Below are 25,067 nucleotides of genomic sequence, written 5' to 3'. Positions count from 1 at the left end.
GTGTGAGATACCCAACTCTACATCTTTGGGTGTTTGGGTCTCATATTCCTCCCAGGGCACTCATGTCCCACTCTCCTGCATGCGAAAAAAGATAAATGAAGGAGGAAAATCAGTCTCTTTCCTCCTTCCATTTAATCTTCCTATTCTATATTATCCCACCCAGCTGCTGAAAAGGAAAAGCAGAAACAGGGCAGCATTTCTTAGCTGTAGCCTCAACAGAAAAGAAATAAAGGGAATGTTTTACACAGTTACCTGTTTGCCCACTGGGGCAGAAATAGCTCCTCTTCCCTTCATCTTCCTCACAGATCTCACTCTTGCCAAACTCAGTGGAAAGACTGTTGATTTCAATGGGGGACTAGATTGTGCTCTTCAAAAGAGATGAAGGAATGAAGCATATCCGAGTTGGAACTTGTTTCCTTCAACTGCAAGAGTCCCTCTAGTCCCCTTCCCCACCACCATCCCAAAAAAACTTTGAGAAAAAAAACATGAGTTCAGATCTAGGTGCAAAAACTGGTTATAACAAAAAATTCACTCCCTCTGCTGAAAAGATAAAATAGCCAGTATATGAGCAAAACAAGTCCAATAACATAACAAATAAGATGATTATGCACCACATTCTCAATCTTATATTTGCAAAGTGATTTGTAAAGTTACTTAAGTGGGAACTTGAAGAGTAAGTAACGTAAAAAATAGCAACAAGAACACAGGAGAGTGGACAAACATAGAAGGAAAAATGGTAAAAAAAAAAAAAGTGGATAAACTGAGGTGTTGGGGAGAGAGGTGATAGTCCATTTATCCCATCTACCAAGGGCTAAGACCTATTGGGAATTTGCCCCAATTCCAGTAATTGGTGGTTGGCTAGACAACTGTAGCTCCACTGTTGCAAAGCCTTGTAGACAAGGAAAGCTACAATTTGCATTTTTGGAGCTTACTCCCGCATGACATTACAAATAATTTCCCTTGTCTATATTTGATAATCAGTGCAAATATACCAGTGGTTAATCATCAGTTGCTGATGTCTGGGCAAATTACTAGTGGAGATAAGGCCCCTGTCATGACTGGGGCTTAGACAATCAGAGTTGCTGATCAGAGGAGTGGTGCCAGAGGTCAGAGCCAGAGTCAGCTGTTAAGGGTCAGAAATCAGAGGCAGGGATCAGGAGCAAGGTAGGAAGGCAAGAACCAGGAAAGCAGGAGTCAGGTAAGAAGGCAGAGTCCAATAAAGCAGACACCCAAAAATTCACCTAGCTGCATAAACAATTTCCTGTGCCTCCTTCTGGCTTCAACAGCCCAGCCAGACCAATTGATGGACCTAGTGCTCCTCCAATCAGGACTCCTGTAAGCAATGCCTCCAATGGAGCTAGGGTCGCATTAGCTATTCAGCCCACCAGCTATTAGATCATGGGTGGGCAAACTTTTTGGCCCGAGGGCCAAATCTGGGTGGGGAAATTGTATGCAGGGCCATGAATGTAGGGTTGGGGCAGGAGGTTGGGGGTGTGGGAGGGGGTGCGGTGTGCAGGAAGGGGCTCAGGGCAAAGGGTTGGGGTGCAGGAGGGAGCTCAGGCAGGGGGTTGGGGTACAGGAGGGGTGCAGCAGGGGGCTCAAGACAGGAGGTTAGGGGGCTCAGGGCAGGGGTTCAGGGTGCAGGAGGAGTTCAGGGTGTAGGCTCTGGCCTGGTGCCGCTTACCTCTCTGCCTGCCATGGCCCCACGCTGCTCCCGGAAGTGGCCAGCATGTCTGGCCAGCGCTCCTGGGGGTGGGGTGGGGCGGGGCAGGCGGCTCTGCTGCGCGCTGCCCTTGCCTGTGGGTACCACCCCCAAAGCTCCCATTGGCCACGGTTCCCCGTTCCCGGCCAATGGGAGCTGCGGAGGGTGGTCCCTGCAGGCAAGGGTAGCACACAGAGCCCTCTGTCCCCCCTCTCACCCCAGGGGCCACAGGGACATGGGGCTGGCAATCCCGCGGGCCGGATTGAAATCCCTGATGGGCCAGATTCGGCCCGCGGGCCATAATTTGCCCTCCCCTATACTAGATGGTTGCTAGGATGTGAAGACTCCCTGGGGACCTCTAAACCAAAATTCAAGACCTGTGGAGTCACTTGTAGAATCTACCTAGAGAGAAAAAAACATTTAGCTTGTTTCTTAAAAAAACAATCTTCCTCATATTGCTATTTCCTGCTATCATTCATTCAAAGAAGATGGTCCTAGTTTCTAAATGAGGTAAAAGAATCCTTTAGAAGATTATCCTTTTTACACATGAGGTCTGCAAATCAAACTTTGAATTGAGCCCAAGAAACCTAAAAAAAATAAAACTTTATGTGAATACAGGCATGCTATGAGAAAGTAAGAAATTAACTACATTTGAGTATTTTAAATTGATTACATTTTTTGCATAGGTGGAAGATTCTCATTATAAAAAGGTGTGTTCTATGGAACAGTATATAAATAGCTCTTACTGAGAGCAGAACAATAGCTGTTTTTTCTATCACAAAGCAGAAATACAATTAATTAGAGGATATTGCATTCTTTAAACATTGTTGGCATCTAGGAAAAAGAACTGCATTTTAAAACACATAATATTGTACCGGGGTATTTAAAAATCACTTCCATTTACTTACCTGTCAAGACTTTCAGTCTTTCCCCTACAATTGGGCACATTGCTTACACTACAGCACAATGCTTTCCTACATTGTTAGATGTTTGTGAGGTCATCAGTTCCTGCTGTTGAAACACAAAATCCTGAACTTGACATGAAAGTAACTGCTTTTCACATACTGTATATTGTTTTAAAATATATATGTATTTGTAATGTTTAAATCCACCTATATATTTATTTTACTGATTTGAGATTCATATCTGTTATTTTTATTGACAAACACTAATAATATCCTACTGCTGTACAAAGGCTGAGGAAGAGCCACAACATTTATATTCAAAGCAGGAAACACTGGTCCCATGACTGCTCTTGTCCTATTCCTGTATGTATATTATACCTAATGGCTGATGTAGATTTCATCATTTTTTCCAGAGGCAGTAGTTCATTCTGTCTGTTTTAGAGAACAGACCTATTGTGTGCATCAGACACTCAGAGAACACGGTGTCTGTAAAACTCGTGTTAAATTAATGGTCAACTGTACAGAAATATGATTGATGGCCACATATTCCATTTAACTTAATAATAAAGCAAATCAAGTAATATAGTTACACTAAAAAGAAAACAAGTCTCCTGATATGAATTAATCAAAATCTGCCCCTGACTTCTTCCTTTTTTTCAGTGTCTTGCTTTCTTTCCTCTTTCTTTTTCATAGGTGTCAAATGCTTAATAATAACTACTCAGGGATTTTGTGAAGAAGCATTTCTGATTATCTCCTATACTCACAACAGACCAGGATACTGGAACAATTTGTATAATGGAGGTGCTGAGAGCCACTGAACCAAATTGTGAACCCTGTATATGATGGAAACCACCTCAAGCCAGGGTTTGTGGCAGCACCCCTAGGTCCAGCACCTATGCAACAGACCGTCAAAACAACTCACAGGAATAATAAGTTTAAATGATTATTCAGAAGCTGTTAAAGTCCTGTTAAAATCATAACCTTAATTCAATGTGAGGAAAGCTTGGAGAGTCAAAGTTAAGGCTGCACAATTAGAAAAGGTATCTACTTTAATTATATATATCTTGCCTTTTGGACAGTTTGTATTGCTGATTTCAGATAAACCTACATTTTAATTTAAAAAGAATAGGAGTACTTGTGGCACCTGAGAGAGTCTAACAAATTTATTTGAGCATAAGCTTTCATGGGCTACAGCCCACTTCATCGGACGCATAGACTGAAACATATAGTGAGGAGATATATATACATACAGAGAACTTGAAAAGGTGGGAGCTGCCCAACCAACTCTAAGAGGCTAATGAATTAAGATGAACTGTTGTCAGCAGGAGCAAAAACTTTTGTAGTGATAATCAAGCTAGCCCATTTAAGACAGTTTTTCAAGAAGCTGTGAGGATACTTAACATGGGGGGAAATAGATTCAATATGTGTAATGGCTCAGCCATTCCCAGTCTCTATTTAAGCCTAAATTGATAGTATCTAGTTTGCATATCAATTCAAGTTCAGCAGTTTCTCGTTTGAGTCTGTTTTTTGAAGCTTTTCTGTTGCAAAATTACCACCTTTAAATCTGTTACTGAATGGCCAGAGAGGTTGAAGTGTTCTCCTACTGGTTTTTGAATGTTATGATTCCTGATGTCAGATTTGTGTCCATTTATTCTTTTGCGTAGAGACTGTCCAGCAGGGCCGTAGCAACAAAGAACGTGGCCCCCTCCGAACATATGTCCGGGGCCCCTTACAATGCAGAAACTGGAATGCGGTATTTATTTTATACAATATACAGGGTTCATATTATGTATACATAGGCCTACAGTGTACATGTATTCCGTATTTGTGCAAAGCGCTTCTTTCGAGCCTTGTTCTCCGCAAATTGGTTAATCAATGCGTCATAGTCCAGAGATCTGGCAATCTTGTTTTCAATTGAGATAACTGCAAGCGCAGAAAGTCATCTGTCATGGTTGTGCGCAGGATATTCTTGATCAGTTTCATTCTGCTGAAGCTCCTTTCAGCACCGGCGACAGTAACTGGTGTGGTCAGAAGAATTCTGATGCAAATGCAAAGATTCGGATATATCTCCTGAAGGCTGTTCTTGTATATGTACGTTAAAAAATTGTTTGCCGTGACAAGTCCTCTCTCTTTCTCAATGACATAAATAAAACGATTCAATTCCATTATGAGTTCATTGGCATCAATGTCTCCCATTTTTCTTTCAAAATTTTTGCTGTGATTCTCCAGTTCATTTTCTCTGTGACACTGCTTCAGGCTGTTAGCATTGTACAGAAATCCAAACAACTTATACCACTCCACGAGTTGGTCAAATCACGACGAAACAGAAGATATGGCCTGATCAGTGGGAAAGTATATCGTACCATGTGTACACAGTCAGAACAAAAGGCCACGTAGTAACATGGTCTAAAAGCGCACCGGCTTCTGTTGCTGTATTGCCATCTTTCTTTTTGAGCGCATATTCTCGCAAAGATGACAAAGCATTGCACAATTCTTCAAGGTGATAACGCAATGGCTTCACAGCATCAATTCTCGACTCCCGAGTGTCCGATAACCCTTTAACAGATATTGGCATATGTTCTTGAAGTATATCCCAACGTGAAGGTGACGAAGAAAAGATAATGTATATTCTGTTAATCAGACCGAAAAAGTCAACGGCATATTTCGATGACTTTGCCGCGTCTGAGATCACAAGATTCCAAGTGTGAGCTCCACATGGTACATACAAGGCACGGTCATTTATTTCTAGCATGCGGGCTTGAACTCCTTTATTCTTTCCTCTCATATTTGCGCCGTTATCAAAAGCTTGGCCTCTCATGTCAGCAATGTCTATTCCTAAGTTGTTTGCCTTTTCAAGAAACGCTTCCAATAAGCCCTCGCCAGTTGTATCATGAACATTAAAAAAACCAACAAACGCTTCACGAATATTGACACCATCTTCACCATTGCATTCAACAAAGCGTAACACCACAGACATCTGTTCTTCATGTGACACGTCGGGAGTACAGTCCAAAATAACTGAATAATATTTTGCTTTTTTAAGCTGCGCTATGTTGGCCTCTTGAATGTTACTGGCAACAAGTTGAATCAGCTCGTTTTGGATCTGTGGACTGAGGTACTGAACATGTGTCTCTGCCTTCTTAATCCTCTGTAAAAGTTCGCTGAGGACAGTATCATACTTTGCAAGCAATTCAAACAGTCCCAAAAAGTTGCCATTCGAAGGATCGCCGAGCTTTTCATTACTTCCTCGAAATGCCAAGTTTCTTTCGGACAAGAAAATAACATCATCAACCATGCATTTGACAACATTTCTCCAGAAATCTCTTTCTTTCAGAAAAGCCTGCAATTCGAGTTGGTCAATAGATGTACGGTTTACTATGCCTGACCAAAGGTCAAACCATTTCACCATACAGTCTTGATGACCTTTGCCTGTTTCATGCTGCTGAAGTCTTTTTGACAGTGCTTTCCAAGCAGATGTTCCACGACGTATCGGTATGTCGCCAGTGCCAAATAATTTACAACAAAACCAAAAAATGGCATCTTTCTGAACTGAGTACATTAACCATGAACGTCTTATTTTCTCGCCATTTGCCATGGTTCGATAGAAATGAGTACTTGTGAACCTCCGTCTTTCCTCGTTAAATGGAAATTCGTAACTTTCATTCTGCTACAGTGGGCCACGTGCAACAATGTCACACACTTGCCTGTCCGATATTATAGATGGCCAATCTCCTGGATCATCAGTCAGTGGTTCAGATTCAGATACTTCTTTCCCGGCAGCAGCTGGAATATCTGTCACAGTTTGTTTGGTAGAACAACTGGCTTCACCTTCGACCTCACTTGAAGCACTTCTGGATACTTCTGGATACGATTCGTCGCTGCTAGCGCTGTCCGTTTCATGTGCCTGTACCTGTACGTTGGATTGCAGCGCAAAATACGTTGACAACTTTGGAATTTTCTCAAGTTCCTTCTCGGCATCTTTTGCTGCCTTTCGTTTACTAGCTCCGCTCTTATACGTTCTCTTAGACATCACAAAGCATGCTTCTGCGTTGGAAACGATAAAAAATTAAACAACTAAATTAATAACATTTATCCGCCGACTGCCATTATGAACACAAATACACATTCTTTGAACGGGTCCAACTAAAATTTGAAACTGACCGACAGACAACTGATGTAGCCAATAGCATTATGATGTATCATAATGACTTCATGGTTTTGTCAGTAAAACCGACATGGATTGTGCAATAGCGTCAATAAATGTCACTTACCTAGTTATACCTTACTTTTTTTTTGCCACTTTTAGGGGCCCCCTTCCTTGCGGGGCCCCCTCCGGTCGGAGGGTACGGAGGGCGCTCACTACGCCTCTGCTGTCCAGTTTGGCCAATGTACATACATTTTAATTTAAGAAAGCACGTGTCCCAGGGTAGCTGCTCTCTGTAACTGAAGTAGGTCCAGCTCTCCTATGCCAGGACAGTTGTGCCCATTTGGCCAATTAAGAAAGTCGGGCAGCACTTGGGGGGTCAAAGCACGAGTGAGTTCTAAACAGACTGACTAAAAGTCTTCACACAATTGAGAGGAGAAATTGTCCCTTTTCCATGGTACTTCTGTGGTACCAAAGAAGAAGTTACTCACCTTGTGCAATAACGATGGTTCTTTGAGATGTGTGTCCCTATGGGTGCTCTACTGGAGGTGTGTCTGCGCCCTTGCGCTGCTGATTGAAGAACTTCACTAACAGTGTCTGTTGGGCCTGCACATGCGCTGTGTCTCCACGTTCTGTGCCATGAGGCTAGCCAGCGCACGTGGGCTAACCATCTTCAGTTCCTACTCTACTGTTGAGTCATAAGTTAGAACTTCAAAGTAGAGGGAGGAGGGCAGGTAGTGAAGCATTCACAGGCACACACATCTTGAAAAACCATTGTTACTGCACAAGGTAACTTCTTCTTTGAGTAGTGTCCCTATGGGTGCTCTGCTGTAGGTGACTTCCAAGCAGTACTCCTTGAGACTTTAGAGTCAGGTTACTCACAAATTATAGTACTGTGGCGCCAAAGACGGCATCAAAGGCAGAGTCCCCGGTGATCACATAGTGTTCTGTGAAGGTGTTGATGCCCATGTCACCACTCTGCAAATCTCTGAGAAGGGGGCATCCTTCAAGAAGGTGACAGATGAGAAGATTGAGCTCATGGAATATGTACAGATCAAGCCCGGAGGGGTCATGTTTCAGATTTGATAGCACTGTCTGATGCAAGTCGAGACCCACTTGGAGAGTCTTTGGGCTGATATCACTGAGCCCTTAGATCTTTTTGCCATAGAGAGGAATAGTCTAGGGGACTTCCAGAAGGCGTTTGTCCTATCGAGTTAGAATGCAAGGACTCTTCTAATGTCTAAGGTAGTAGTATGGTCTCCCTATTGTCTCGGTGAGGCTTGGAGTAGAAGGTGGGAAGGGGAATAGACTGATTCATGTAAAATGAGGAGGTCACCGTGTGAACAAGTTGTGAAGTACTGATGGGTGCATCTCCCACTCATGGTCATGTGGGAATGTGCGACTGCGCTTGTCTGCAATCGAGTTTTGCATGCCCGGGGGTAAGCTGCAGCAAGGTGAGGTTATGAGAGATGCACCAATTCCATAGTCTCATCGCTTGCATTCATAGGGACGGCGATCTGGCCCTTCCCTTGACGGCTGATATAATACATGCAGGCTCTGTTGTCTGTTAGGATTTTGGTATGTGATCCTATTATCAGTGGGAGGAAATGGCCACAGGCATTCCTGACTGCTCTGAATTTGAGGAAACTGATGTGCAGGGATATCTCTGCAGTGGACCATTTGCCTTGCGTTAGGAGACTATTTAAATGTGCGCCCCATCCTATGAGGGATGTGTCGGTAGTAAGGAGTGACGAAGGTGACTCCTGTGAAAGGGGGATCCCTTTGCGTGCATTGGTTGGGTTCTTCCACCAGTCCAGGGAGTTCTTGATCCTGGTGGGTAGTGTCAGGAGTTTGCCCAGACTGTCTCTGTTCAGTCTTTAAACCGAACTGAACCACATCTGTAGGCATCTCATGTGGAGTCTGGCATGCAGAATCACCACCATGCTTGCTGCCATATGTCCCAGGAGTTGGAGGCAGATTCTGGCTGGCACTTGAGGGATGCATTGAGCTGTATTTATAAGTGAGACCAGGGATAGAAACCTGTCTTGAGGTAGGAAGGCTTTGGCCTGTAGCACATCTAGGTCAGCCCTTATGAATTCCAGGCATTGCACTGATGTGAGGATTGACTTCTGGGAATAGATCTGTAGGCCAAGTTCCATGAACAAGCATATTGCGCCCTTGGTGGCTTGATGAGCCTCTTGAAGCGATCAGAGTCTGAGGAACCAATCGTCCAGGTAAGTGTAGATCATTATCCTTTATGATCGTAGGTGAGTGGCCACCACTGAGAGAACTTTGGAAAATACTCTTGGGGCCGCTGAAAGTCCGAAGCGGGGGACTTTGTATTGGTAGTGGTCGTGCCCCAGAGTGAACCTGAAAAAATGTCTGAGAGTTGGTAGTACTGAAATGTGAAAGTAGGCATCTTGTAAGTCGAGGGCCAAAAACCTGTCTCCCTGTTCCAATGATGGAATGATCATTGATAAGGTGACCATATTGAGGCATGGATGCCAGATGAACTTGGTGCCAAGGACATAGAGTGAAATGGTGATTGATTTCGGTGATCCCTGGGTTTGTTGAGGAGACTTCTTGCTCTCTTTTTCAATTAATGAGAGGAGTCTTCAGACCATTTCTTTTGACCCACTATCTTTCAAAGTCAAAGGTTGAGGGGAAGACTCATGCCCGCTAAAGGGCTGGAGTTGGAGAGCTGCATCCATAAAGATGATTTTCTGGTGGAGCTCTCTGTTCTTGATGGATCTTGGTCAGAGCTGCTGGCAGAGGGAACACTTTTGTTGGAAAAACAACGAGTCTGGTGGCACCTTAAAGACTATGGATGCACTGAGGGTACTTGTCCATGACCAGATCACTTCACTGCAAGTGAGACATTTCTTGAAGCTCGGAGAGCTGGGCATACCCTTGTCTGGGGGTGAGAGGAAGGTTCTCTCCCCCCCTCCCCAACAGGGGTCAACACAAGAACAAAATCTCTTTCTTTCATTCTTGGCATGGCCAAATAAACAGAAGAAAGCTAAAATTTAATAAATGAAAGTTAACAATCCGCTAATGAACAGCTAAAGGCTCTGTCTCTAGCCAAGGGTGGTAGAGAAGGAACTGAGGACGGTTAGCCCATATGCACAGGCTAGCCTTGTGGTGCAACACAAGGAAAGACAGCGCATGTGTCGACTCAACGGACACTGCTACCGAAGTTCTCCAATCAGCTGCAGACATACCTACAGTCCATGGGGACACTACTCAAAGAAGAAACTTGTCTTCAATTCCTGACAGTGTACCAGCTACACCATGGCTCAGCCAGGTGATATAAATACTTCAGCTGCTAAAAGTCTACCATGGTGAAATCTTAGCCCCGCTGCAGTAAAAGGCAAAACTAACATTGATTCAATGGGGTTACAATTTCACACTCTGGCTCTAGCACTTGGTGGTTCCCAGGCCCCTTCTGCCCAGCTGTCTTCAAATGTCCCACTCCTCTCAGGCCCCCAGATGCCCAGACTCTGTAACCCACCCCTCCCAACTGCCTTAATTGCCACAGAATCTCTCCTTCTGGCCACCTATCACTCTCCAAGGCAGGAGGGAAATAGCACCAGCAGATACACTTCATTGCCCTCTGCTGACCCATCACACTTGCTCATTTTTCAGCTTCTTGTGTCTCTCTTATACCATAATTTCCCTACTTTTACAGTCACAATATATTTCAAGGGTAGACAAAAATGTGTATAAAACAAAACAGGACCCTCCTCCCTTAGAATGTTTTAAAATATTTGCAGCCTTTAAATAAATAGCACAATCTTTCTGCTCTCACACACCTCTTTGTGAAACACTGTTTAGCTGAATACTATTTATTCAATTTGTTTATAGCTGGGTAGTCCAACAGAGAAGATTTCTTATAAAACATTTATACAGCGCAAGTACATTTACATGATAATTTACAACTATACTAACCTTCCCTGCCCAGAAGAGTTTGCAAATTGAATAAGATAAAGTAAACACTGGTCAGTCACCATGCTACTATTCAGAGTTTAGGAGATCCAGTAAGAACAGCTTCAGGTGGTTCCTGAGTCTTGAAAGAGTCTGATGAAAGAAGTGCCAAGAAGTGTCAAAGCTTCACTGTCTGCTCTCAGAGTTATTAAAAATCCCACTACTTTTGCAACAGTAAAGGTGTTATCCTGGTGTCTTGGACAAATGTCAAATTGGCAGTCACATTTTGCCTCCATCAATTCCCTCTGCCCTTCCAAATTGGATGATATTCTTCTTTGTGCCCTAAGCTACTGTGCATTCTATCTCAGATTACAGTACTGCATTATGTGTCCTGTAAGCGGTGGTCCAACTCCTGCACTCCTTATTTAGGCAAATGCAATTTATTTCCCTTTGTTGGGGTCCAAATTCTCTGCTATGTTCTGTCTCCTTTGTGGTGCCTAAAAGGTGCAAAGAGAAGGGAAAGCAGCCAGGTCTGGCCACCTGAGAATTCCCTTGGAGTAGGGGAGCTCTCAGTTGGCACAGAGCCTTGGTACCCAGCTTCTATGCTACGCCACCCTTCACTTGGTCCTTTTGGGTAGAGGGACTGTCCAGAGTATGCTGCATTCTGTGGCTATTCTCAGCTGTCATATGGTCCCTCAGGAACTGCAGCCAGCTAGCGTAAATTAGAACAAATCCTAGGCTACTCCAATCTATACCAGGGCACAAAGTAGCACACATCCACCATAAGAATCAAGGAACCATAAACAGTTTCCTGGTTTTTCCCAATCCACACCTACACTGAGCAGAAGCTTGATGAAGCAAAGAATCTGGGCCTATGTTTCACCTCAGTAAGGAGTACAGGATTTGGCCTAGTACAGTCATTTACTAAAGTCTGTAAAATGCAAGTGGATCCATTGATGAAAGGTGCTGTGTTATTTGCACTGAACTTTGGCCAATAAATAAGGGGAAACAAGCAAACGGACAACAGGAATCAATATTTGTCTTTAAAAAAAAAAAAAAGAGGCAATGAGCCCTGAGTTACATCAGTGCAGTGGGTACATGTCCTGGTACTTGCATTTCAAATACTTTTTTATTTGTACTTCACTGTACTTGTACTTTTCAGACCATCAAGAAATCACTGTAATGAAGTGAAATCTGGTCTTTTCATGATACTTCCCTTTCCGTATGGTAGAAATGTAAAAAATATGAATCAGTGGGGAAGAATATGGAGCCTGCAGTGCTACTTCCTGGCCCTTACTAACCTCCAGGGGGTAGGAGCAGAAGGGTTACAAAGAAATTCAGGGACAGAACGGACTGACTGGGAGAAGTGGGGAAATGGAAAAAGCCATTGAAAAGAAGAAATGGGGTAGAAATTGTGAGAGAAAGGGAAAAGAAGCACTGCAGGTACAAATATGGGAAGGGTGGTTTAGTGACAAATGCACAAGAGAAGGGGTCATGATTCACTGTATAATGCTGCAAAAGTCACAGCACTTCCATCTGCCTCAGTTTACCAGCCTGTCAAATGGATGGAATTCTCACTACCACACAGACAGGTGAAGGGACCTTACCATCCTCAGATAGAAGTATTTCCAGTAGCAAACATTAATTATTTTTGATGCAGGTAAATAGGATGAATCAGAAAATCCTCACACTGTTCACACACTTACATCCTGTTAAAATGTCACTTAAGGAGCTACTTAGACCTTCCGGACTTGTGCATTACTCAGCATGGTGGCCAGTGTAGACCGCATTGCCTGTGCAGTGTGTCTGGAGGCAGAACCATGTGGCTGGCTAAACCTCAGGAGCCTGATGCAGCTCCATCTCCTGGGTATAATCTGTGTTTGGGGGGAAGCTCCCTCTTCTAGAAAGGACGTGTGGCGGGACCTTTTGGAGCGGGGGGATGCTCTCTTTTGTAGGAAATGTGTATGCTCCTTGGGGGGAAGCTCTCTCGCCTGGCATGTGTGTAAAGGGGATGTTCTGAAGGAGGAGGTCAGCATCCTCACCTCGTTGTGTGTGTGTGAGGATATTTTGGAAAAAAGGTGGGGACCTCTCTTCCATATGTTTTTGGGGGAATGTCTTGGAGGGAGGAGCACTTCTCCTGGGTAGGATGGGATAGGGGAAGGGTTGCTTTTTGGGGGACAGCCCTCTTTTCTTCACATCGGGTGGGATGTGTGTAGGGGAGATATTTTGGGGAGCAGCTCTCTACCTGCCAAAGATGTGTATGTTTTTGGAAGCAGGGGTAGACCCTCTCTCTGCTCTGTGTGTGTGTTGGGGGGTATGGTGTTTGGGAGGGGTGGTGTGTGGGATCTTGGAGGGGGAAGCACTTTTCTAGGGTGTGTGGGGATGTTTGGAGGGGAAACCCCTTTCCAGGAGGGGTGAGCGTGTAGGGAAGTCCCTATCTGTAGGGGATGCGTGCGTGGGGGGATAATGTGGGGAGAGGAAGCCCCTTTCCAGGGTGTGTATGTGGGGGGAGCCCCTTTCCGGGTGAGGGGAGGGGTGTGGGGAGACACGGGGGAAGCCCCTTTCCCTGGCGCGGGGGGGGGACCCTGTGTCCGGGCTGGGGCGGGTTACACTTGCAGGTTTGCAGCAGTAACTGGAGCTGGCTGCCCGGCGCCGGACCGGCTCTGCAGTGGCCGCCGCAGACACTAGGTGTCGCCCTGGCCCCGCTCTGCCTCGGCCCCCCCGGCTCCGGCTGCGCTGTCTCGGAGCGAGTGGCTGGAACAGGCAGCAGCGCCGCAGCCGAGGGACCCCCGGCAGCCCGCCTCGCCCCGCAGCAGCGCGTCCCCAGCGCCGCGTCCTCGCTCGCAGCTCCCAGCGGTGGCCAGCGACTCCCTGCCGAGGACCGGCCGCCGGGGGTGCTCGGGGGCGGCCGCCGGAGCGGGGTCGGGAGCCGCGGAGGCGGCGGCGGCGGCGGCTCGGGGAGCAGCCATGTTGGAGAGGGGAGTAAAGTGACTCTCGGCGGGGAGGGGAAGGGAAGCCGCCGGGGCCCCGCAGCGCCTGGGCGGAGGAAGCGGCTCTCGGGGCGGCGGAGCGAGGGGGCTCGGCTCCCGGAGGCGGCTGCGTCCGGCCGCGCTTAGGAGGGGGAGGAGCCGCCCCCTCCCCCACTCCGGACCAGCGGAGACCCGGCGCGGCTGGTGAGTTGGGGCTGCCCGTTGTCTCCTCTCCCCGGGGTGGGGGTCCCGCTCCCGGGGCTGAGCCGGGCCGGGCCGGGCCCGAGGGAGGGGGCAGCCTTGGCCCTGGGTGGGGTAGAACTGGGCCCGGAGGGGGCTGGGCCTGGGACGGGCGAGGGGCTGTCAGAGCAGCGCCGGGGGTGACCAGGTGCCGACGTGGCTCTGCCCCCCCGCCGGCCGTGACCCCGTGGGGCTGCCAGGGCCGCTCCGGGGGCGGGACAGGGTCGGGGTTACGGCCGCGGAGCCCCCGGCCCCTCCTGCGTTTCCGGGATGTGACTGCAGCAGGCGAGCGGCGGCCCGCGGGGTGACACCAATGGGTCCCGGCGGCGGCCCCGCGGCTCCCTGGAGGCGATGCGACGACACTGACTAGGGCAGCCAGGACGCGGCGGGATCCTACCCCGTTGTGTGCGGGGGCGTGGGGAGGGAAGGGGGAGTCCTGGTGGTGTTGCTGCTGCTACTAACCATTTTGAAAAATTGAAGGCACAAGCAAGTTAGGCCTGAAGGAAAAGTTGATTGTTGCCGTGACTGCCTCGTTCAATGTCGCTGATGTGAATTTTATTCCTAAGCTCATTTCTCCCCCCCCCCCGAAAGATGTTTCTCTCCCTGACAGCCCTTCTCCTCCAGCCCCCACACGTATGACACATGCACTTACGCTACAGGGTTTTTTCTCCTCCTCATTTTTCCTTGACTAAAGATTGTTTTTGCCCTAAGCTTTGGGAAGGGTTTTCAGATGATAGGATCTATGAACACTTATTGACCCTGAAAGGCTGTGAATTCCCTCTCTCCTTCCCCCTCCTCTCTGGCGTCTGTAATATCGTAGATGCAGCATGCGCAAAATAGCTCTTCTCCCACAAGAAAGGGGGAAACCACTTGGCATGAATCACATTATATTTAGTGGAAAGTCATCACACTTTATATAATAGAATTCACAGAAATGGAATAGCTGCTTCTCAAACAGTATTTTGCTGGCCTTGATCCCTTTTATCTCTCCTCTCTGCAATACTTTTGGTTGCTGGAGAGAATTTAAAAGTTGCTTTGAATTTGGTACTGTCCTTGGCACCTTGTTTATGACAGTTAACAATATTGCCAGTGCTGTGAGGAAAATCAGGCAGAGGCATATCATAGCCTAGGCCAAAGAATTCCTTTCAGAAATTCTGCATGCTTCCCCCCTCCCTACTTTATTCAAGGGTACAAAGTAAAAAAAAACAAACAACCCACCCCCCACACCTACCTTGTAGTCACTCAGATTCGGATTTTGTGTTGGGGCGATAAATGTTCATGTCGCTTTTTAAATTTATTTATTTTTAATTGCATTCATTTGAGTTGGAGAGCTACTTGCCCTGAAATGGGAGGTTAAGAGCATGGATGCTTTGGGGCAGATTAAAGCATTTATGGAAACTGGGACTCGGTACTAAATTTGGATTTATTTTTATATAAATATAGTTCAGAAAGTAAAGTAGATGATCTGGCATTGTATGCGTTTAAGATGTTAGATAAATTGAGATGTGCTTTATTGAAATTCCATGTTCTGATTTTGTGACACATCTGCATACTTTTATTAATGATTGGAGACAAACTAGGTTTTGCCTAATTAACATTAAAATACCAAATATAATTAGATATTGAACTAAGTCTCTAAAAATAATTTTGTATTTTTACTTGAAAGGACAATGTAATACAGTATATAGAAGTAGTTACCACATTAAGCTGGTAAAAGGTCATTAAACGTTCAGACCCCAAAACATACTTTTTATTTTGGAGTAACTATTTAAATAGCATTGTTTTTTACAGGACAGACTGTGGATTATGAGATCTTCAATAAGGAGAACATGATATTTAGGTCCCTATCCTGCAAGCTGTTCTCCACACATGAGAACCTACCTCTGCAGAAAGCCCCACAGTAGACAGTGGAGCTCTACTTGGGTACAGAGGCTCCTCCACATAGAGCAGCTTGCAGAACTGGACAAAATCATGAGTAGAAAGTGGAGGGTTGTTTCATCTCTTCCGTGGGTGGAGAATGTAGTGTCTTCGCTGACCTTTTATTATGTAAAACACTAGAGATAGTCTATTAGCTACTAATAAGCAAATATCTTCAAAATATTCTGAAGAATTCCATTTATAACAGTTGAGAACAAAATTGCTTTGTTTTCTCAACCATCCTTGCTTTAATTTCTCCATACATCTTATGAGTCTGAATAAACATGATTGCTAGTTAGTCTGAATATTAAGAGTTAATATTCTGTGTGATTATATTGATGAACAGTTGTACTTTTAGAGTAGAATTGTGCAGAATTTTTTTAAATTGATTATCAGAATTTAAATCCTGCTCATTTATTAAATTACTGTCTGCTGCTGAAAGGAAAAACTAGGCTTTTAGTGTAGTGTTTTATTTTATTCACATCTGTTTCAACTAGTCTTAATAAAACTAGGTTCAGTATAGTGTATTTAAACAGTCCAATCTGAAAAGTGCACCTTTTTTTTCAAGATGGAAAAATAAAGGATTTATTCAGAAAAGGGTAACCTGGAGAAGGATTCAATGAATTCACTATATGAATCTCTGTTACACAAATACTTTTTTTTTCTTGTTTTCCCTTTTTGGTGAGAACATTGGAAACCAGGGGAATTTCACATACTTTTCAGCTTTTACTCAAGAACAGCTAAACAACTCTCTTAAAAAGCACATAGCTATTACCTATTACCTTTTAGCTAATATCTTCTGCACTGAATTTTTAGTTCCAATGCAGTTTTAAAATGCACAATATAATGTCCCAAACCCAGGATTTATCATGGAAATACTGTTCCTAGCTTAAACATTGTGGTAAACATGGTAAACATTGTGTTTGTACTATAAATCATTAAAAATGTTTACTAACTATAATTCTCTGTCCTCTTCTCCACATCAGATAACTTTCTTGACATGTGTTAATGAAGGGTTAGATGACACTTAAGTGTTTCTGTTAAAGCCCCTAGGGTTTATAAATATATTGTAAAAACATTGCTCTCCTTAAAAACATGGTATAAAATGCATTTGGCCAAGAAGTTCCAGGAATGTAATGAAATATGTCTGTGCTTCCTAGCTGCTGCTTGCCTGTGGGGTGAGCTTTGATGCCCCATTGGCCAAAACTTCACATTTACACTTGAAACTAAATAATCCTCTGTACTTAAATCAATACACATCTGTCATCTTGACTAAACTGCCTGAATAATAGCTCTAGCAGATGTTAGTTTCCTCCTCTTTTGTAAAGGGAGGTGTTAACTTCAAAGCTCAGTTGAAACCACTTAAATAAGAAAACTTCTAAACAACAATCTAAGCCCCAAAACATTCTTGGGTTGTGATATTTAACCATTGATGTTGACTCTTGCAATGTGCGGGAAAAGGCCATTATTAGACCCAGCTTGCCAATTCAGTGCACAAGAATCCAAAAAAAAAAAATGAATTTCAGCTTCTATTTAATCTAGTTGTAACAGGAATGTATATTTAATCAAAGTACAGTGTAGCCATCTTGCCTCAAAATAACCTTGGTTAGTGGTTCAGTTTGTAGTTTTTGAAGAGTGTAGTTTCCTTGGCAGATTCCAAGTGACTAGTGAAAGAACTGATAAATGTTAGTTGCTTAATGGAGGTGGCCTTTTAATAAAGTAGGAGCAGAACTGTATTTGGTAGACTTAGGTTGGGAATGTGGGGCAGGCTGAAGAAAGGAAGTTGCCTAATAAAGGTGATTTCTAATGCAGATTGCACTGCATTTGCCTTCCCCCCCACCCCCCTCCCCGGTATATCTATACTTCCACTTAGGTATATTGGAAAGCATTACTATTATTGGAGTGAAGTGTGAAGTCATATAAGAATACAGTTGCATTTTTAGAACTAGGACCAGACAGAGTAATAGATATTTATAGAGTTTATGGCCAGAAGAGTCCACTAGTTCATCTAGTCTGACCTGCTGTATGTCGCAGGCCATCGACGCCACCCAGCATCCGCACACTAAACCCAACAATCAACATTAGATGAAAGTATTATAGGCCACAGGAGACTAAACTGTTATGTGCCACAGACAGTGAATAGGACATACCGAGATGCACTGATGCTCTTAGGCAGTCTGGAATCATAACTATGTTGTTTATATAGAATTATGGAAACTAGAGATGGAAAAGACCAATTAAGTCATTTAATCATCCACCTGCCAATGTAGAGTTCTTTTTCTTGGAGATGATTTAGTACTTAGATCCTGTCAGTATTGGGGAACGAACCATACCAATACAAAATTCTCTGACACATTTAGGTGTTTGAGTTCTAACACAATTTTTTTTAATTGGTTCAGTATGGAATAGTATATTAGCATAGGTCTTGACAAATAACAAAGGAGCTTGGAGGAACTGATCTGAGGAAAGTTTAGAAACTCTGTGGATGGCTTGGTCAGGCAACACCTGGGCATGAGTCAGGGAGAGAAAAGGGGAGATGATTGTCTACCTACCATAATCTGAAAAGTAAAAATACCAATTATGAATGGAAGCATAATGGAATGAAATTATGCAAGGGAAAACTTGATGAACATTAAGAAAGTTTCTAAACAAAAATATTTTGGGGGTTTTCTTAAAAACATAATATGCCTCATCATGGGTCTTTGTGTTCTAACTTCTTTTCTGCCAATGTGGATGTTGGGGGGACAGGCTGGTCTTGAAGAAGGTTTTAATCTGTTCTTATTTAGAAAGATATTTGGCTTTATCATTTATAAAACAGTTTTTTTGGTTTTTGTTTTGCAAGAGAAATAGAAAAGCTAATGCAATGAACAGAACAGTTAAATACAATTATGATGATAAAGGAATGCTAGCATACAAGCCCTATTGCTTTATACTTTTAGTTTTTCCTTTTTCTACTGTAAGTAGGCCTTAATGGATGTTGCTATTAGGAATTTTTCTTATGTTCTCCCTTCCTTTGTTTTACTTTTAATCCACTGCTTGCAGTTATACTCCCACACACACTCCCTGTTGGTGTTTTCAAATACTGGTAGAACAGTTACCATCTCTCATCACCTTTCTCTCACACAGCTGATGTATGGTTGTTATAAACACCTGTAGGCCCTGATCCTGGATTTACATATGTTCTTAATGTCAATGAGAATAACCACATGCTTAAAGTTAAGTATGTGCATAATTGTGTTTGCAAGATCATGACCTTTGCTTCTCAGGAGTATTGTAGATTAGGGAAATTTGCAGTGTGTCATTACACTGAAGTCGTTACAACACTGCAAATTTCCATAATCTAAACTGTTTCTTCAGAAACTAATTTCTCCAAGCATTTTGTTGCTCTTCTCTGAATTCTGTTTGATTTTTCTGATATTGAAGTGTCCTCATCTGTTTATGTATTTTATTTAGCTTTAAACCCCAAACATGTTTATACAATAATTTTTAGGAACCTTAACAACTAATCATAGACTGGAAGGGACCTCGAGAGGTCCAGTCCCCTCCACTCAAGGCCGGCCTAAGTATTATCTAGACCATCCCTGACAGGTGTTTGTCCAACCTGCTCTTAAAAATCCCCAATGATGGAGATTCCACAACCTCCCTAGGCAATTTATTCCAGTGCTTAACCACTTTGCCAGTTAGGAAGTTTTTCCTAATGTCCAACCCTAACCGCCCTTGCTGCAATTTAAGCCCATTGCTTCTTGTCCTATCCTCAGAGGTTAAGAACAACATTTTTTCTCTCTCCTCCATGTAACAACCTTTTATGTACTGGAAAACTGTTATCATGTCCCCTCTCAGTCTTCTCTTCTCCAGACTAAACAAACCCAGTTTTTTCAATCTTCCCTCATCGGCAATGTTTTCTAGACCTTTAATCATTTTTGTTGCTCTTCTCTGGACTTTCTCCAATTTGTCCACATCTTTCCTGTGGCGCCCAGAACTGGACACAATACTCCAGTTGAGGCCTAATCAGCGTGGAGTAGAGCAGAAAAATTACTTCTCGTATCTTGCTTATAATACTCCTGCTAATACATCCCAGAATGATGTTTGCTTTTTTTGCAACAGCATTAAACTGTTGACTCATATTTAGCTTGTGATCCACTATGACCCCCAGATCCCTTTCTGCAGTACTCCTTCCTAGGCAGTCATTTCCCATTTTGTATTTGTGCAACTGATTGTTCCTTCCTAAGTGGAGTACTTTGCGTTTTTCCTTATTGAATTTCATCCTATTTACTTCAGGCCATTTCTCCAGTTTGTCCAGATCATTTTGAAGTTTTCCTGTCCTCCAAAGTACGTGCAACCCCTCCCAGCTTGGTAGCCTCCGCAAACTTTATAAGTGTATTCTCTATGCCATTATCTAAATCATTGATGAAGATATTGAACAGAACAGAACCCAGACCTGATCCCTGCGGGACCCCACTCGTTATGCCCTTCCAGCATGACTGTGAACCACTGATAACTACTCTCTGGGAACAATTTTCCAACCAGTTATGCACCCACCTTATAGTAGCTCTATCTAAGTTGTATTTCTCTAGTTTGTTTATGAAAATGTCGTGCGAGACAGTATCAAAAGCCTTACTAAAGTCAAGCTATTCCACATCTACCACTTCCCCCTATCCACAAGACTTGTTAACCTGATAGCTTTCTTTGACAGGGTGGTTTGACACGACTTGTTCTTGACAAATCCATGCTGACTGCAATTTATCACCTTATTATCTTCTAGGTGTTTGAAAATTGATTGCGTAATTATTTGCTCCATTATCTTTCCGGGTATAAAAGTTAAGCTGACTGGTCTGTAATTCCCTGGGTTGTCTTTATTTCTCTTTTTATAGATGGGCACTATATTTGCTCTTTTCCAGTCTTCTGGAATGTCTCCCGTCTTCCATGACTTTTCAAAGATAATTGCTAATGGCTCAGATATCTCCTCAGACAGCTCCTTGAGTATTCTAGGATGCATTTCATCAGGCCCTGGTGATTTGAAGACATCTAACTTGTCTAAGTAATTTTTGACTTGTTCTTTCCCTATTTTAGACTCTGATCCTACCTCTTTTCCACTGGCATTCACTATGTTAGACATCCAATCGCCACCAACCTTCTTCGTGAAAACTGAAACAAATAAGTCATTAAATACCTCTGCCATTTCCACATTTTCTATTATTATCTCCCCCCACCCCCCATTGAGTAACAGGCCTAATCTGCCCTGAAATACACTGTAATGAAGTGTACGATAATGGGTTGCCAACCCATAACCATCTGTAGGGGAAAAAGTTGCCATATCATGGGGGATTTCAATCTGAATGACATATGTTGAAGGTGTCCTCATATTGGCAGTACTAAATCATCCTTGGAATTTCTAAAAAGTATAGATGACAGTTTTCTAACTTAAAAAATGTTGTATCTAGCACAGGGGAATTGTATGTTAGACCTAATTCTGACTGATAAAGAAGAATTGATCACAGAGCTAAAAGTTAGTGGTTGCTTAGGTGCAAGTGATCATGATTTGATTACATTTGTTATATATAAACACAATCAAGTCCAAACCAGTAACATATATACTTAGTGCTTTAAAGATGCTAATATCTCAAAGCTGAAAACAACTATGAATAAAATCAAGTGGGAGAAAGAACTTAAACAGAAAAATGTGAATGATAATTGGGCACTGTTTAAGAACATTTTACCAGAGGCCCAAAAAGCCACAGTTGAGAGAGAAGGCTACACTAGTTAAAAAAAACAGCCTGCTTTAGGGGAGAAATGAAGGCAGCTATATGAAAGTAAATATAAATAAAGGAACGTTGATAGCAGTGAATATTAATTAGAGGATAGGAATTGAAGAAAGTTGATTAGGGAAGCAAAAATACACAAGGATCTGGAAGAAAATAAAAACTCATTACTGAACAAATTTACAGATGTCACAGAAATTGGGGAAATTGTAAATAATGAAGAGACAAGTCACTGATACTAAATGATCCAGATTTCTTTGTAAGCTGGGCACAAACAAACAATATGTTTTTCATTATGGCCAAAATGTAAAGTAATACATGTAGATCCAGAAATTGGACGCAATACTTAAAGGGTGTGATCCTTGGATGTATACACAGGAATATTGATTAATAGTAGAGAGGTTAAATTCATATGCATTTGGCAGTGATATTACTGCTACTGGAATTCTGTAGCTGGTTCTGGAGTCCACAATTCAAAAAAAAGTTGAAAAATTGTAGATACTTCAGAGAATGATTAAAGGATTTGAAAAATGCCTGATAATGAAAGATCTAATGAGCTCAGGCTATTTATTTTATCAAAAAGAAGGTTAAGGGGTGACGTATCTCTGTAAGTACCAAAATGGGAAATAATAATTTGATAATAGAGGGATCTTCAGTCTATCAGAAAAAGATATGACAAGATCCAATGTCTGGAAGTAGAAGCTAGACAAATTTAAATTAAAAATAAGGTGCAACTTTTTAACCATGAGGGTAATTAACCATTGGAACAATTTACTACGGGTTATGGGTGGATTCTCAATCACTGGAAATTTTTTAATGAAGATTGGATTAAAAAAAAAAAAGGTCTAGTTCAAACCGCAATTAAATGAGGGAAATCCTATGGCCTATGTTATGCATAAGGTCAGGTTAGACCCTTCTGGTCTTCATAATCTGTGGAAAAATAACATTCCTACCAAGAAGCATAAAATACTTGTTTTCTGGCCTCACATCAATTCAGCATCTAGTAAACCAAAGCAACAGTAAAACCCCTTTCACCCTCACCTTTGGCAACATACCTTCAACATCATCCCCTCCCCGCAGCCTGCTCCCCCCGCTACCCCCAGCCCAAACTCTGTTAACTTTCCAGGCATGCTATAAAAGCCACTTATCACATTTGTGTTGTTTTGGATGAAAGGAGAGAATAAGTTCTAGGGTGGGCTCTTACAAAGAATACCCACCTATCTAAGCTGTTTTGCTATGCCCTAGAGAGGCTTATTCTCTCTCTGGTCTGTGATGCGGTCTGTACTGCTTTCTGCGGTCAAAATTGTATTGGCTTTTTTTTGTATGACATCACATTGCAAGATCACATCTAAATTGCTGTCCACCATTACTATCATTAATTTCCAATTAATTCCCTCCCATGATTCTTTTTCCCCCTCTTATGTTAAATAGCACTTTTTCATGTTGAATTTTATTTTATTTCCTGTTCAAATTTCTAACCTGTGGAAGTCCTTTTGCATACTTTCTCTGTCCTCACTTGAATTAAGAGTTGTTGAACACATTATTATGTTAATTTACATCAGTGTTTTTGTGAGCAGGAGGGATTCCAGCCCAGCTTCAAAACAAATGCGTATAAGCTAAATAGAGTCAGAATTTACTCACTAAAGAATAACCCCTGACCTTAGTGGGAGAGAGCAGAAAATGACATCCTCCCTTCCTAAGCAGGCACCTGATATGGGCTGGGGACAAACAATCCTTCTCCCCAGAAAAGTGCCTGCACTGCTTTTGGGTAGGAATGGAGGAAAGTTAGTGAAGTGGGAACAGAAGGGGACTTCTGCAGCCTGTAGAATCCCAGGGGTAGATCCTCAGTATACATTTGTCATGGTTTCTTTAAAGTCAGTTGAAGATTGCCACAGTTCAGCACAACTGCACCTGAATTTCCCTTCAGTGGTTTAGCAAAGGTACACACTCTCGTCTTCCAGCTTCCTAGCATTGCCTTTCTGGCCTGGTCTACACTAAGCGTTTAAACCGGTTTTAGGAGCGTAAAACCGATTTAACGCCACACCCGTCCACACTGAGAGGCCCTTTATATCGATATAAAGGGCTCTTTAAATCGATTTCTGTACTCCTCCCTAACGAGAGGAGTAGCGCTAGTATCGGAATTACCATATCGGATTAGGGTTAGTGTGGCCGCAGATCGACGGTATTGACCTCCGGGTGGTATCCCACAGTGCACCACTGACTGCTCTGGACAGCAATCTGAACTCGGATGCAGTGGCCAGGTAGACAGGAAAAGCCCCGCGAACTTTTGAATATTTCCTGTTTGCTCAGCGTGGAGCTCCGATCAGCACGTGTGGCGATGCAGTTAAAAATCAAAATAAAGAAAGAGCTCCAGCATGGACCATGCGGATGTGATTGCTGTAAGGGCAGGCAAATCTGTTCTATCAGCGCTCTGTTACAGAAGACGAAATTCAAAATCATTTTTAAAAAATCTCCAGACAGATGCCATAGCAGGGACTCAGCGCACTGCTGCGTGACAAGCGTAACGGAAAGCCAAAGAATCAAATGGACGCTCATGGACTGGAGGACTCAAGCTATCCCACAGTTCCTGCAGTCTCCGAAAAGCATTTGCATTCTTGGCTGAGCTCCAAATGCTTCATGGGTCAAACACAGTGTCCGCGGTGGGTCAGGGCATAGCTCGGCAATTTACGCACTCCCCCCACCCACCCCCAGAAGTGAAAGGGAAAACAATCCTCTCTTGACTCTTTTACATGTCACCCTATCTTTACTGAATGCTGCAGATAGACGGGATGCTGCAGCACTCAACACCAACATCCTTGCTCCCGCCCCGCCATGGGTGGCTGATGGTGCAATATGACTGATATCCATCGTCATCATCAGCCTATTGGCACATGGGGCAGTGCAGAAGGACTGGTAACAATGCCGACTAGCATCAGTGAGGTCGATCAAGGGCGCCTGCTCCTAATTTTTCCTGGTAGATGGTGCAGTATGGCTGGTAACCGTCTTCATCATAGCAACAGGGGGCTGAGCTCCATCAGCCCCCACCCTTCATGTGTAAAGAAAAGATTCAATTGCCCCTGGACTAGCAGTGGGATGCTGGGCTCCTCTTCTCCACACTGCTTAATGTCCTGTCTGGACTATCATGGTAGCTGGAGGCTGCCTTCCACTCACTGTGAGTGGCTGCCTTCCACTCACAGTCACTGTGTCTTATTCCTGCATTCTTTATTACTTCATCACACAAGTGGGGGGGACAATGCTACGGTAGCCCAGGAAGGCTGGGGGAAGAACGGAATCAACAGGTGGGGTTGTTGCAGGAGCAACCCCTGTGAATAGCATACAGCTCATAATTTCTGCAGGATCTGACACAGAGCAGCTGTGCTCTCTGGTTCTATGATACAGTGGTTCTCTAGTACACTTGCCCATATTCTAGACAGGACTGATTCTATTTTTAGATACCAAAAAGGAGGGATTGACTCAGGGAGTCATTCCCAATTTTGGCTTTTGCGC

General features: G+C 43.5%; 1 protein-coding gene across 1 annotated transcript in view; it reads left to right on the top strand.

Moving 5' to 3' along the window:
• The first annotated feature begins 13,667 nt into the window (after positions 1–13,667).
• Positions 13,668–25,067, top strand: part of CDK17 (cyclin dependent kinase 17) — a 184,579-nt gene continuing 173,179 nt past the window's right edge. The window contains exon 1 of the mRNA XM_044982975.1: positions 13,668–13,848. The gene's annotated coding sequence lies outside the window, so the exon portion shown is untranslated. The remainder of the gene's footprint in view (positions 13,849–25,067) is intronic.

The sequence above is a fragment of the Mauremys mutica genome, chromosome 1 (genome assembly GCF_020497125.1).
Source record: "Mauremys mutica isolate MM-2020 ecotype Southern chromosome 1, ASM2049712v1, whole genome shotgun sequence".
NCBI lineage: Eukaryota > Metazoa > Chordata > Testudines > Geoemydidae > Mauremys > Mauremys mutica.
The sequence above is the reverse complement of the archived record's forward strand: the minus strand, read 5'-3'. Positions and strand labels throughout refer to the sequence as shown.